This window comes from Coptis chinensis, chromosome 3 (genome assembly GCF_015680905.1).
Source record: "Coptis chinensis isolate HL-2020 chromosome 3, ASM1568090v1, whole genome shotgun sequence".
NCBI classification, from domain to species: Eukaryota; Viridiplantae; Streptophyta; class Magnoliopsida; order Ranunculales; family Ranunculaceae; genus Coptis; species Coptis chinensis.
Window position 1 is genome coordinate 65337394 of NC_141458.1, and position 11696 is coordinate 65349089.

Consider the following 11696-nt stretch of genomic DNA (forward strand, 5'->3'; position numbering starts at 1 on the left):
TAAAAGTGACATATTTCTTCACATATGTAACTCCAAGACCTGAAATATACAAAAGCACGTAAACAGTACTAACTCTTATTTATTATACACATAATTGGTCTAAATGTAATATTATTAAGGGGTTAAAACTACAATTTTGGGCTTTTATCAAACCACCCCCAAATAGCAATTTGCTTGTCCTCAAGCAAATATGAGAAATTAAAATAAGTGACCAAAAATGGAGTTCTAACTAATCTCGTTTTGCCGAGTGCGATTGCATTGACTATATGCAATAAGGCCTTAAACCACTAGGAATTCCTTAGTGGACGAGTTATAGCCTCGTGAGAGTTTTCTAGAAAAGGTACTCACAAACTTCATCTATACTACAACGACTAAGAAATAAAAATTATTGTTTTCTTATTTATTCTCAGATATCTATACATCTCACTAGCAATGAATACAGAATAATCAATTAGAAACCTAAGCTAATACGTGCATAATAATCAATCATCTACGGATAAACATATATATATATATATATATATATATATATATATATATATATATATATATATATATATATATATATATATATATATATAATGAACTATGCTATGAAATGCAATAACAGGTCTATTTCTTAAACTTTGGAATAGGGTCCTTAAGTAGGTCCTAACATATATGTCAAGACAAAAACACTCTGATTTTTCCACTCAAGTTTCGCTCACCCCAGTGCGTAGTGGGAACACTTTACCTTACAATCTTAATGACGTACAAAGAAACCGAAGTTGATCAAACACATCTGCCACTTACTATCACACTAATGTATTCCTAATTGAGCTAGAGGTTTTATTAGGTGTTATGGGGATTAGGTGATGGTTTAAGAATGAAGGAAATGGATATTGAAAAGGACAAGTCTAAGATAATAGAGTCTTCAAAAATATGTAACTAGAGAAAACCTTATTTTACTTTGCTTTTACACTTTGTTTCCATCCTTAGCCATATTTTTCTTTTTCTTTTGGCTTTTAACTTCTTTGATTCTGTTTTTGGAGTTCTAACTTTTTATTTTATTTATTTATTATTATTTTTTTTCTTTTCCTTGGATGGAAACTTTTTTTTTTTTTTCTTATTTGAAGCAACTAACAAATTCTTGGTTTTCCACAGGTCTTTCTCTTTTCTTTTCTTCATTTCATCTATATTCTTAGACTCATTCAAAAATGGGTAGGCTGATTTTATTTTTATTTTGTTTTTATATAAGGGTAAAGGATTTGTGGTTTATGAAAATGCTAAAGAAAGGCTCAGAGGGGCGATTAGCGGAAAATAATTTCATATAGGTTTGAATTTCTAGCTATATCGATAAAAAAGGGCCTAAATTCTCGCTTAGGATATGGTATAGTGATCAAGCAGGTGGACGTGTGATTTCTCTATTCGGAATTTACTTCTCTCTTGTGTCATTACTCAGATATTTCACTCATATAAGGCTTTAAGGCTATATTCTCACAGGATTTGTAGAATAAGTATTCTAGCCTAGATTTCAGAAACTTACTGCCAATACAAACATAGATGCTCATGCAATATATTTATGGAAAGATACAATGACTATTACCTATATATTAACCTAAATTTATAAAAACTATTCTAATTTTAGAGCTAACATGAAACTTCTAGATTAATATCATCATGGGGAAAGAAACAATATCAATATTCCTAAGTGCATAGTATAAATACTTATTATTTATATATATTTTTATTTTTTACTAGAAAACAAATGCATATTATTATACATATATATCCTAATAGGTGTCTTAAATTACGCGTGTTTCTATGCCACCCCCAAACAAAAACATGCTTTGTCCTCGAAGTATAGAAATAAAAAGGATAGGAAATACCATGAAAACGCGTGAAAAATTTAAGAACACCTGCAAAACAAATTTAGAACATACTAATATAGATAAATAAAAACAGACGCAACTTTATATGAGTTTCACCCGTTATGGGAATAACAAAAATTAAATTGCTTGGGACATAAGCAGACATTAACAAAAAGTTAAACTTACCTCCAATCCATCATTTAAGAGTTGTCCTCCTCTTCTATAAAGAAGTGAGGTTCCTTTGCATCTTGCCATGCCATGACAATTTGCCAGGCCTTACGCCATGTATCATCAACCCGTGCTAATTTGTTAATTAAGCGTTACTCGGTCTGATAGGGTGTAAGGGGCAACCCAATTAGGTTGTAGCCTCCATCCCGGCCAAGTCATTGCACGAAAAGAACGTACAATGCAATTTGTGGGTCGCATAATATCAACCCCAATCCAATCCGTATAGCAAAATGCGAAATCAGGGAAGAAACATACCGTGATGCGACAAACCAAGATAGGCATAAGAAGGTACTTATGCTTCATACTATGGGCTCGTGCTAAGCTGGACACTAAGGTCTGGGGAATGTCATATAGCATACTTCCCTCAGCTAAAGCAAGGAAGACGTCACCAGCGGCGTTATTCGTAGAAGAAAACCGCCATTCCCTTAAGATATTCAGCATAATAAAGAACATGATAGTGCCTACCTTAAGGGACAGGCTACCAAGGGCTACATTAAGATTCCCTCGGTCCTCTACAAGAAAAATCCCCTCCCCATAAGTCTCTTGGAAATACTCATAGTTATATAGGTATATATTATCAGACATATAACCCCATGAGTTTCAAAGGGGGGGGGGGCAGGCATATGCATCCCAACAGCAAAGGCTACCAAAAACTTGCTGAAATCCATTGTTATATCATTAATGGTGACAGAGAACACTTGTTTCCCATCCGGTCGATAAAAGAACTTACAATGATCATAGCAATAAGAAGTAAGGGCAGGAGAATAAGAGTCATTGGCACTTACCAGTAGATTCTGCCGTCCTGATTGCACAATCCTATCGTGGAACTAGTATCCATAAGCGTCACTATTAAGCAATTCATCAAAGGACTGCTCCGGTATGATTTGAGGAGATTTCATAGCAACCAAACACACTCTTGAACTCCCGGAAGTAACCTCGGAAAACCCTAGAAAAAATTAAAAACTGGAGGTTTTGTTAAGGTAAGGGCGTGGGCGTGCTCAGAATAGCCTTTGGAAGGGCGTGGGCGCGCTCAACTTTGACTCTGCGTTCCAGTAACTTGGGTGCGGGTGTGCTCTGTGTATAGGCAAAAAGGAAGCGCGGGCGCGCTCCGAGTGCTGTTGCTGGTGTGGAGCTTAGAGGTGAAAGTGAGAAGATTAGAGCTGACCATGTATTTATTGAGGACTAGTTTCTTAATCTAAGTTCCACAAGTTGCCTAAATTGTTAAGGCAGGATGATGGAAAAAGAAAATTTCTAAATCCAAAATAGAAACAGATAAGGTGCAGACTCCAAAATCAAACTAATAGCTTTTAGGCTGGAAATAAAAATAACAATCATCCAATTTATAATCCTTGAGGTTGCACAAACCAAGAGTAGCTCATTATAGCTACACCACATTAGTAACATGCTCACATAAACCATATTCTCACAACCTTGCAATATTAACTTCCAAAAACAAGTGGATAGGGAAAAATACAATGCTAAACAAATAATACCACCTCCAAACAAGTCAGGAAGGTGGGATTCATGAAAAATAGAAAACAGTCTCGGACAAAATTTAAATTAACTTGAAATTTAGATAACAACCAAATATAGAATTCAATATTAACTACTTAACTAACAACTCAGAAAAAAAATTATTCTACTAAAAACAGGGAAATTTCCTAAAACAAAAATAATCCAATCAACAAACTAGCCACGAGAGGAAGATGGGTCAGAACCATCCATCCTGCGTCGACGACGCTCATGCCTCTCAGAGTCAGCAGAAGAAGAAGTCTCATGAGGTGGCAATCGTCGTAGAACTTCTACTTGAAATGTGCGTTGTTGCTCCATAAAAACATCCATGACTTCCCAACACGCATTATTACTCTGGACGAGAGTCTCTATGTTAGCCTGGAAGTCTGCTTGGTTACGGACAATACTATCTTGCCTAGTTTGAATAGTCTCACAGAGGTCACGCAGAGAATGTTGGTCCGTGCGTATCGTCTCATTCTCGTTATGGAGAGTTCGCAGGCCACGATGAAGTAATGAGATGCGGGCTACATCCATTGTAGCCCTTTCCAAAGCATCTGTATCAAAACACGTTGTGTCGTCCTCATCTTCCTCATTCGGTGCTGTCTCAAAACACCTAACTTCCGGCAAATGCCAATCCCTCTTAATACATTCCTGATAGATACGTGCATTTTCATGCAACTTCAAATTAATCTTACCAGTCTTTGGAACACCTCCCAATACAACATAACCTTTGTAATCAAAGTAGGGAAGGTTGCGGTCGATTTACCAACTGCCTTAATCTCATTCAACAAAAATTCAAGGATGCAAAACCCATACCTCCTGTTCTGAAGGGTTCAGAGAACGTGCAGACAACTCAAATTGATGTCACTGGCTTTCGTGGTGGTAATAACATTCCTACCAACCTACTTAGCCACAGCCAGCTGGTTTCTTCACAGAGACGTCTGACAAACACAATGCGAGTTCGGATTGTAAACTCCTTCCAAGACAGTCTCTTTCATCAAAGGACCGATTCCACCCAGCTGAGATTCCTGCATTGTGACTACAATGGGTCTTTGGTCAATGCCAGTAATCTCAAACAATACTGCTGTAGTCAATTCCCTCTGACTACCATTCACCTTAACAAAAACCCGACCACCATCAATCTCCTTCTTTTTATAAAAGGCATACACCAAATCAATGTGATAAAAATCCTCTGGAGAATACCACAATCCATGCCACTTCCTAATAACCATTTCGGCACCGAAAAAGGTGAAAATTGTGTTTGAGTAAAAACTTGTTCCGGAAGAATCTTTGGTGGTTGAGGAGCCATTGGGTTTTGGATTTTGAATTTGGGGTGAATGTAAGGTGGGGAAGAGTGAATTAAAACTCTATCGAAATTTGGAGTGAGTTCGGGTGGAGGTTAGGTCGCGGGGTTTGTTTGTTTGTTTTTTTTTTTTTTTTTTTTTTGGTCAATGTTCTTGGAGGCGGAGAAGAAGCAGACTTGCGAGGGGTTTTCTCTCTCTCTCTCTCTCTCTCTCTCTCTCTCTCTCTCTCTCTCTAGTTTTTGGAAATCACGTGCGAGTCACGTGACCACGTAGGGTAAACCGGTTCGGGCCTATCCTGTCCTATGCCTTATAAAATTTAAAACTAAAATTTCCGATTCGTTAACGGTCCGATTTTTGCGAATGAGCTATGAAAACAATCAGCAGAGAAAATACAATCCAATGATCTATAGAAAACTCAAATTTAACTATGGTTGACATATAAAAAGATGGGAAATGCCTTGAAACGCGTAAATGACATAAGTTATATGATCACAAGAAATCTAAATTCATAGATAGTGTCAACCAGAATCACAATACGGCTAAACGGCATAAAAAACAAGAATATGAAGTTGAGCAATCAAGAAAGGAAAGACCAAACACCCCACCCCCAAACAAATTTTTGAAAACATAGTCTAGAAAATTTGTTTTAAAAACGTGGGTCTTTTAAAGTCAGATTCCCGAGACTTGCTAGATTACTGTTTATAGGGTTTTAATTTTTAATTTTTAATTTTTATGAATAAGTTTAATATAAAGGAAAACAATAAAACAATAAAGACATAAATCACTCCATAGAGAAACATGACTAAAAAACCGAGAAAACATGTAAGAGTGGAAAGCGTGAATTATGTTAAACGTGAACTTAGGATCCGGTACTTACAACCACACACTCCAAAGGAGGGCCCTATTACTTGAATGGTGCACCCACCAATATATGGAAATGAAAAGAAGTACACACAACAACAAAGGTCAGTCCTCATAGACAGGGTCCTGTAAAAGGACCTCCTCCACATTTGGGGACATTAACTCATGAAAATGTTTTAATCATTGGCCATTAAATTGAAAAGTACTATTATCTTTGGGATTTACCAAGGTGATTTCCTCGTAAGGGTTGACTTCAGTAACCAGAAAAGGACCAGACCAACGGGTTTTTAATTTTCCTAGGAAAATATGCAAACGGGAGTTGTAAAGTAAAACTTTTTGACCAACCACAAACTCTTTACACAAAATTTGTTTATCATGAACACGTTTTATGTTAGCTTTATAATCCTTTATGAGATCATAAGAATTGCTACGGATTTCTTCAAGCTCATTTAATTGTAATTTGCGCTTAACACTCGCCTCATCAATATTGAAGTTAAGGCTCTTTATAGCCCCCATAGCACGGTGCTCCAATTCAACGAGCAAGTGGCAAGGTTTTCCAAACACAAGTCTAAAGGGAGACATTCCTATAGGAGTTTTAAAAGTTGTCCTATACGCCCATTAGGCATCTGTTAGTCGCTTAGACCAATCTTTTCAATCAGGATCACTACTAAAAAAAAGGTTTTTATCTCGGTTCTAAAATTATCCTTATCTCAGTTATACTGATGAGCGAGATAATATGTCCCATCAACTAGTTATTAACTATGAGTTGAAATATGTTATCTCGATTCTTACATATCCGAGATAAACCAAAATATTATTATCTCTTATATCTGGCATGGTGTGGCACTGATATAATAGGAAATTTCAGTTATCTCACACTCAATCGAAATAATTGAAATTATACCAAATATCTCGGCACTCAACCAATATAATTAAACTTAAACCAAATATCTCGGAATAGATAGGCAAAATAGAAAACAGAAATTGCAGAAAAGGAGGACATGATTAGATAATGGTAACCGCCCTCTTCACACTCTCTCGCACGAACTCAGGATGGCAACCGCGCCCCCCGTTGTGCTCCCAGCCTCCCAAGTATCTCGCTTCTCCACTCTCCAACTTAACTCACTTTCATCTATATTGCCCTCTCCAACTCAACTCTTTCTTCATCTGTATTGCCCTCTCCATCTCAAAAACAATTCCCACTCCTTTCAGGTACAAAAATTTACTCCATCTTAATAGTAATGAGTTAGATCAGATAGAAAAGAGGAATGTAACAAATAGTAGTAGTAGCAGTAATAGTGATCCAAAAGAAGACATTTTGCTGACATAATTGATCGTGATTTGGAAAAAGAGTTTCCTGAAAATGAACAGAATGGAGGTCCATCGATCTCGCCATTTAACTTTTATTATATTAGTATTCATTTTGAAATTTGATCTAGGGTTTTTGAAAATTATATTGACAGTTTGAGTTGTAACCTAGTCTGAACTATTGGTTAGAAATGAAAATATAGAGAGTAAAGAAAGATAGTTTAGAAGAATGTGGTGCATTGGCGATTTGACATTAACTACTTTTTTTTTGTGTGGCAGAATCTGATTCTGGAAGTTTCAATAATAATGTTGCTGATCAACAGGTTAGTTGTGGGTTATAGTTTGTACTCTGTGTTTGTTTTAACTGATTCATTATTTATTTTGTTAAATATGTATATACGATAGATAAAGCAACCATTTGATTGGAATTTCCAGATAAAGACAATGTTGGTCTTTTACTAGGTTTTTGATTTTTGGATGTTTCTATTTTTCCCATTTAACAGAAATTGATACCTTGATTCTTTAGGAGAGATTCATAGGGCTTTACCAACTCACCAATGAACTACTTACTAGTTCACAGAAAGGATGAGCGTGTTATTTTTTTTCCGAAGAGGAGCAATAATGCATGCACACACACATATGTACCCTTTTTTTTTGGAGTGGGGAGAAAGACTACCAAGCCAGGGTTGAATTTGAGATTAAACTTCTTTATGTGTTTGATTGAGGAGGCATTTTGAGGGAGATTTTCGTACAGAACCTAGTATCTTTCCAATTTACTAATTTGCATTCTTATTTTTAATCTCTTGTGTGTTTCGTCAGTTTTTTTGTATGATCAAAGACGTTATACTCACATTCAACACTAGTTGGTGAATACTCTACTTCCCAACTCTAAGCACCTAGGAATTGGTTTAAGCGCAATTTACTTCTAGCATGATAATTTCCTATAACTTTGCTTATAAGTTGTGACATGGGAATGCAACGGATTGAATGATAATTGTATTTTTTTTTTATCTTATAGCCATCTGTTTCCAGTTAATTTCTTTATTGAGTTTTTTCTTTAAATCAGTAGGAAACAATTGAGTGTGATGTTAGGGGCCTCAAATAGCTATCCAATATAATTGACTAGCTCCATCACACTTATGCACTTCTAGAAAAAATTAAAAATTTGATAGACCAACTTGACTTGTTAGGCCAGAATCATATACTAATTTTCAATGTTCATTTTTGTTTTTCCATAGCACAATCCTAAAGACATATGTCCAGTGCATATCTTTTTGGTTTACATTGTTTCCTCCACTGAATTGAACTGTTGATCTGCTCTGCTAAAGGTATAGTTTGAAAGCTTTTGTTTTTTTTATTAATGTTGATTGTCTTTTGGAGAACCGAAATTTGTGGACTGAAAACATGTTCTCAAACAACATCAACTTTTTTTGCTTCATCTTATACATTCATATTTTACCGTGTTTCATACATCTTTAAATTCTATCGCTCATGTTCCTTATAATGTTGACCTCTAGTTAGCAAATGATCATTCTACATCGTGATGAACCCAGTTGTAATTCTAATCTATAGCCATTGGCTATCTTATGGATGTAGGACAAGTTTATAACTAGTTGATAAATCAATGGCTACGCATAGGTGGTAGTTTTCCTATTATACCTATTTCAGTAGACATTTTGCCGGATGGTATGTACGACTTCTTATGGCAGACTTCTCAAAGAAATCTCTTGAGGGTTGTAGAAATTTCTTTATGAGCTTTTGCCTTTTTATATTCCATGAAATTTTTTTAGTAAGAAGTGGGCCAGATGCATATACTAATTGACTAGTACCATCATATCTTCCGTTTCTCTCTGTCGTTGTACACTTCTAGTAATCTAGTCTCAGTGAAGAGGCTAAACTCATTTTCAACACTAGTAGATTCACACTTGCAGACATCACTTGTTCTAACCTATGAACTAAGCAACAATGGAGTGATCTTAGTGTAGTGAATCACATCACTTGTGTATCCATAATAATAAAACAGAGTAACTGGTGGCTTTTCTAGTCTTTGCCGATTTTATTTACTATAATTGATTTTAAAATTGTTCTCGAGACCTTTCTCGACTTTCAGATTTTAATTGATATTTCAAGAATCACGCTTTGAAACTTTAGCTCTAATGTTTTTCACCAAATAACAGCTTAAAGCATTTAACTCTAGTGATAGGCTTTGCACTTATATGTGAAATTAGTAATTAATAAGAGAATGTCTTACAAAGAGAAGCTCCTCTTACAACTTATATTAAGGTGGAGAGGTGTTGGATTGCGTGCATGTCTTTAATTGATAGTAGAGAAGTATTTTCTTTTGAAGATATATTAAAGTTTTTGTAGTGGGATCAACGAGAGATTTCTAAAGTTGTTGGCAGTAACATATTGCATGGCATGCTATAGTCTGTCCTGAAAATATTTATTTATCTATTTGCAGATCTTTTATCACTTCCCATCCTTGTTACTTTGTTAGAATCAAATTGGACCAGAGGAAGTCCTAATTTCTTTGCTCCAACTTGGTTTGCTTTTAAAGCTGGTACACTTCTGTCTTTTTAATTTGTTTGTGTTTAATCTTTTTAGGTTAACATTTGTTCTTGTGTGTATTACTATATCAATTTGGTTTCGTGTACATGAGGCTGGGGAGACATGTTTTCTGTTCAGAAACTTTGTTTTGGGTAGTACAACCATTTGATATTGTTCAATAGTCCATTTATTTATAGACTTAGTTGTTACATACTCGCTTGAAATGTTACAATTGAATTCAAGCATTTTATCACTGAAGGTAATTGCATCCCCGCATATGCATTTACCGTATAGGCATGAATATCTATTAATTTAGTAATATATGTGTTGTTCATATGTCAAGGGCTGGTAAGGTTTTGTCATGTATCGAACGTGTTTTAGTTGGTTCACTTAATGGTGCTAGCGATTGAATCAAGTGGATGGATCGAACTTAAGCTCGCTCTAGTTTGTTATTTTTGTGATTCCAAATGCTAACTGGTGGTCTTTCAAAAGAAGGTATGGGACCATCAGGATGGCTTGATAAGGATAATGCAAAGGTTTTTAAGTTTATTGCAGTTTTGAGGTTCAATTTTCTAATAGTGAATGCTTGTTTACCTTTATAGGTGGATCGAAGTTCAATCTAAACAAGCATATTTAGATTATCTAGGGTTAGGTCATTGTACCTGTACCTGTAAGGTTATAACAGTGAAGGAATGTTTCTTTAGAAGTTGATTACATGCAAATGTTTGGGTATGTTTGTCTGCTTCAGTTGTATACACATTTGTTAATGCTTATGCAGGACATATAGTCTCAACTGTTGTGCATAATGGACTGGATTATTGCTAAGACAGTGAAGGAATGCTCCTTTAGAAGTTTATTACGTGCAAATGTCTGCTGATAGTGACCATTTATTCACCTTTGGGTATGTTTGTCTGTTTCAGTTGTATACACATTTGTTAATGTTTTTGTAGAACATATAGTCTCGACTGTTGTGCATAATAGATTGGATTATTGCTAAGCATAACAAACAGATGGAATGGAGTCCAACAGAAAAGGGAAACCCATACTAATGTCATTGTATACGAGTAGGTGCTATACTGACAAATATTACAAGTGGCAGTGAACTTTTTTTCAGTATTTTTGGAGCAAGTGCTTTCCATATCCTTGGCGCACTTCCTGGATTCAGGATTCTTGGAGCAGGTATTTCTTTTCAATTATTTTAAATAGCTTTATATACATGGTCTAAGATTCATTTAGGTTTGAATCTACTCGATCTTCACATATTTGACCGATCTAAATTGTTGCTTCAAAAGCTGGCCTAGGCTACTCTAGTTTGATCAGAGTGAAGGGGCATAAGGTATCGATCGGAAGGTTGGCTTACATGAATAGGACATCATTATCTTTTTGTTGGTGGGATCCATTGTTGTTGTAGTCCATGGCTCTGTCCTATATTTAGAATCTTGCTATCCATTGCAATCGAAGCATTTTTTTGAGAGCCCACACGAGCTCCATAAGGATTCCAAGTTTTGGTCCTTTGCAGTTGTAGGCCTCGATGGCATTGGTCTACATTTTATACCAGTACAATAATGCCTTTTCGGAGTCACAGGAAGTAAACTTATCGAACTCATTCGTTCCATGTGTTTTGAGATGGTGGTGTACCAAGAAAGTAGTTGGTTCGATGAGCCTTCATATTCAAGGTTTGCTAATTAAATTTTAAATCCTGGTCTGCTTCAAGCCTTCAACATCTTGGCTATATGCTGAACTTTATTCTTTTATTTCAGTAGGTATATTGGTGTGAGGTTATCAACTGATGCATCAAACTTGAAAGTTCTGGTTGGTGACCATTTGGTCTTGTTGGTTCAGAACATGTCAACAATTACAGCACGCAACAATGATCATAGCATTTATAGCTAATTGGCGACTAGCTTTTGTGGTCCTAGCTTTGTTATAGTTGCTTGGATTACAAGCTCATGGTCAACAAAATTTTTTTTGCAGTGTCTCGATGCTAATATCAAGGTGCGTGTTTCCATCTTTCACATAGAACCTCATATCTTCATCATTATGAAAAGATAAAGTGCATGTTGTACTCTATATTTTATATATCAAA